Source organism: Chiloscyllium plagiosum, chromosome 15 (genome assembly GCF_004010195.1).
Source record: "Chiloscyllium plagiosum isolate BGI_BamShark_2017 chromosome 15, ASM401019v2, whole genome shotgun sequence".
Classification (NCBI taxonomy): Eukaryota; Metazoa; Chordata; class Chondrichthyes; order Orectolobiformes; family Hemiscylliidae; genus Chiloscyllium; species Chiloscyllium plagiosum.
In genome coordinates this window covers 5,044,362-5,048,687 of record NC_057724.1, presented here as the reverse complement: position 1 = coordinate 5,048,687, position 4,326 = coordinate 5,044,362, and the positions used below count along the sequence as shown (strand labels likewise).

General features: G+C 45.4%; 1 non-coding gene across 1 annotated transcript; it reads right to left on the bottom strand.

Moving 5' to 3' along the window:
* Window positions 1-3,961: 3,961 nt before the first annotated feature.
* Window positions 3,962-4,035, bottom strand: trnas-acu. Its single transcript has one exon. It is a non-coding gene; the product is annotated as a tRNA-Ser (tRNA).
* Between the last annotated feature and the right edge of the window lie 291 nt (window positions 4,036-4,326).

The following is a 4,326-nucleotide window of genomic DNA, read 5'->3' as shown; positions in this document are numbered from 1 at the left end:
GGCCTATGCGGGTGCCCATGGCTACTCCTTTTGTTTGGAGAAAGTGGGAGGATTGGAAAGAAAAGTTGTTCAGGGTGAGGACCAGTTCGGTCAGTCGAAGGAGGGTGTCGGTGGAAGGGTACTGGGTGGTACGGCGGGAAAGGAAGAAGTGGAGTGCTTTGAGTCCTTCGTGATGGGGGATGGAGGTGTACAGGGACTGGATGTCCATGGTGAAGATGAGGCGTTGGGGACCGGGGAAGCGGAAATCCTGGAGGAGGTGGAGGGCGTGGGTGGTGTCACGAACGTAGGTGGGGAGTTCTCAAACACTATAGTCAAGCAACAATGAATGTCCAACTAATGCTGTGTTCACTTCAGGTTTTGCAACTCAGGTGCTAAACTAAGCCTTTGGAAAGCCCAAACAGCTTTTTGAATTCAGATAGTCACAAAATTTGTGAATTGAAAGGCAATGGACATTTCTGTCTCAGCTTAATTTGTGCTGACAATGCAGAGAGTTCATTTTTTTCTGGTTAAACAAGTCTTTAGTATTAAAATTGCCCCCACAGAGTGAAGACTTCAAGACTATCAGATAATAATTTTGAAATTTCAGATAAAATAGTCAACACTGATAGATAACTTGTGAGTTAGGCTCAATTTCCAAATTCACCATCTGAAATTTGTGTCTTGCAGATGAAAGCAAACAGAAGCCTTTGAGCAATTTGTAAGGAAATACAAAACGAGCAGGTGTTATTGTTCCTTTGTTACAGCAGAGCTAGCTGACAGAATAATCGAGCTCATGATAGCATCTACTCAGATGGACACATCGAAGCACGATTATAGAGTGGATGCTAGTCTGAGGCTATACGTAATTCAGCTAATCACCTCACCAATACAAGCTAACTGAGTAAGCAATTTGGGAGGTCTGGCCTCTTACAGGTAGTTCTTCAATAACGCAATGGATGCATTCTTGTGCAGCTCTGCATTATAGAAAAATTGTGCTTTAGAAACAGTGCTTAAAGTGATGGCAATGTAGTCACATTGCAGCCAAGACTTGTTTTAAACGCTCGTGCTTTAGAAACTGTTCCCAATTCATCAATTGCATTACACAAATTGTTAATGAATGTGTTAATGAAATGCACGTTATAGCAGAACGACCTGTATTTGCATCCAGAAAATTGTCAAGTCTTTAAAATTGCATATGCCATCAGAAGACACTGGAAGTGAAGGCTAAAACAAAGTGGCTAGTCATTATTGGAAGCCATCATCAGAGGGCAGGCAGGGGATAGAGCAGGACAATGAAGGGAGGAAGGAACTAACAGAATTCCTTTCTCATTGGTCTGCACATGATCAACTTCCTGGACTGTGGTACCAGTGAATACAATTCCAATTTCCCATTCAACAATTCAGAGATGGTCATTCAAAAAGCTAGTATAGATGTGAAGGGCTAAATGGCTTGGTGTGTTGTACAAATTACGTGAACTGTCCAGCACTTTACCTTCCCTATTGATGGGTATTGTAAAGTCCTTTTGGACTGAATGACACAATAAAAGTCTCCATAAGACAATCAATCCAAATTCATTTTATTGAATGAACTATCTGATGACCCCCCCCGCCAAAAAAAGTCATCATCTGATACACTTCCTCCATGCTGATCTTGTGAGGCCCTTGGTCTGTCCTAATCTGCAAACTGCTATCCTGGCAACAGCTGGTGGAAGGCTGATGATTTTCCTTTGGAGGAGACAGCAGATGATCTTGCAAGATGACGTTCTTACTCGGGCTTTAGTTGGCACCTTTGCTGCAGAAGTAGCAGCAGGGTGAGACAGTGGGCAGTTAACCGACAAAACCAGCACTGATGGGGTGGTGATGATGAGCTGAGAGAGAGAAAGTGATGACAACAGTCTGGTGTTCCATGGAGCCACTGTTGCTGCCCCAGTCAGCAATCATAGTAATCTGCTGGAGCACAGCTTGCTGTGCAGCCCAGTCTGGATCAGTGGTGCTGGAAGAGCACAGCAATTCAGGCAGCATCCGAGGACAGGCAAAATCGACATTTCGGCTGTGAGGCAGCAGTGCTAACCACTGTGCCACCGTGCTGCCCACAGAGAGAGAGAGAAAGTGATGACAACAGTCTGGTGTTCCATGGAGCCACTGTTGCTGCCCCAGTCAACAATCATAGTAATCTGCTGGAGCACAGCTTGCTGTGCAGCCCAGCCTGTCCACTCAAGGTACCTGAGGCTACGACAGAAGCCCTCGGAGTTAAGAATGGATCTTATGGCCATAGTCTGAGTTTCCCCTCAAGTGCTCAGATGTAGTGTGGCTCTAACCCCTGCTGAGATGGAAGCTGAGCCAATGACCATCTGCTGGAGGGTCAGGAAAGGATGACTCCAAACTCAGCTCGACTCCCTGCACTAAGTTGCAGCAAGCTTCCTCCATTCTCCTTGATGGCAGGATGTCGCCAGGACTGGAGAGTTTTAGTTCCGAAGCGAAATTGGACTGACTGGGGTCAAGAAGATGTGAGGAATGGGAAACTGGGACTCATAGTCTGTAAAAGGCAGAAATATTCATAACGTTTAAGAAGTTTTAGATGTACATATGAGGCAATAGGCTCAGAAATGGGATTAGAACAGTTTTTGTCTGACTGGTGCAAACTTGTCATAGAATCACAGAATCCCAACGTGCGGCCCATCAGGTCCACACCACCCCTCTGAAGACCATCCCATCCAGACTCACCCCCTTCCCTGAAAACCTTGCATTTCCTACGGCTAATCCACCTAACCTGCACATCTTTGGATTGTGGGAGGAAACTGGAGCACCCAGAGGAAACTCACACAGACACAGGGAGAATGTGCAAATCCCACACAGACAATTGCCAAAGGTTGGAATCAAACCCAGGTCCCTGGTTCTGTCAGGCAGCAGTGCTAACCATTGAACCACTGTGCTGCCCCAAATGGGCTGAAGGGCCTCTTTCTGTGCTGTAGCTCCCTATGACTCTAGCCAGCAGACTGCTTGTTGCATCGTGTATTTCATTATATAAGCTTATTATCCGTTCTCTGTTCACTGCCTATTGAAGTCCCAATCTGAGTCGCTTACAGCAGCCAGTAAGTAATCCAATAAACAATACAATAGTGCTCTGGAATGGCATTGCAGAGCCTCAGAAAGGTATTGCAAAATTGTGCCTACAGTTCACAGAAAATAACCTGTAAGGAGTTAGCTGAGTAGAAATTTTAAAATATGATTATCTGCGCTTGAGTCTCTGCAATGGATAGTGTTGGGAAACCATTTTAAACGTTTGTTTTGTTAATCTAAAATGTGGTTTAAGTCAGTATCACTTTGTTTTCTTCATTTGTATGTTTTGTTCAGGAAAATCTACATTATCATTATCAGCTTGGACCATAACGTTTGAAAAAAAAAAGTGCTTTGGATTGACAAAGCTTGGGATCAATGGTGCTTTGGATTGGCAGTGTTTGGTACCCGACAAATCAGATCAATAGCTGGTTCATCTTTCTGAAGGGAAAACCGCAATTTCAAGCAGCACTTAGTGTCTTGTGCCGACCTGAGTCGATCCCTTTTCATCCAAGCCATTTGTAGAGATTTCCACTCAACTTGTTTTGCAATATTTCTGTTGCTTGAATTAGAATCCCTAACTGTGTGGAACAGGCCCTTCGGCCCAACAAGTCCATACTTGTATCCCATCCAAACCCATTCCCCTATATTTACCCTTGATTCATGCATCTAACCTATACATCCCTGAACACTATGGTCAATTTACCTAACCTGCACATCTTTTGGATTGTGGGAGGAAACCCAGACAGACACGGGGAGAATATGCATACTCAACACAGACAGTCACCTGGGGTCTGGAATCGAACCCGAGTCCCTAGTGCTGTGAGGCAGCAGTGCTAATCACTGAGCCACCATGCCACTACCCAAACAGTGACCAACTTTGACACTACAAGTATCGCTAAATTGCGAACCTCAACGCTGCACTTGGTCAGTGTGGGGATTGAACCCACAACCTTGGTATTAGTAGCACCACACTCTAACCTTTTGAGCTAACCAACCTACGCCCAGGCACTATGGCCCAAAGGTGGAGACACAACCATTGCACCACAAGATCCCTGAAATGTTTTTAATTAACCTGTGTATGGTTGTTTATTTGACATACATCTGGAGCAGATGGGAAGCAATGGAGGAGGAGGTAATCGAGCAGGCAGAGGAGTGGATACCTGTTAAAAACAGGAAGAGAAAATCCGGCCAGGCCCCCAAAGCCTCCCAGCAAAGGGGGAAAAGACAACTGCACGAGGGAGGGACGGCCAGCTCTTCGGATGGGGAAGACGGGCGCACAGAATGTCA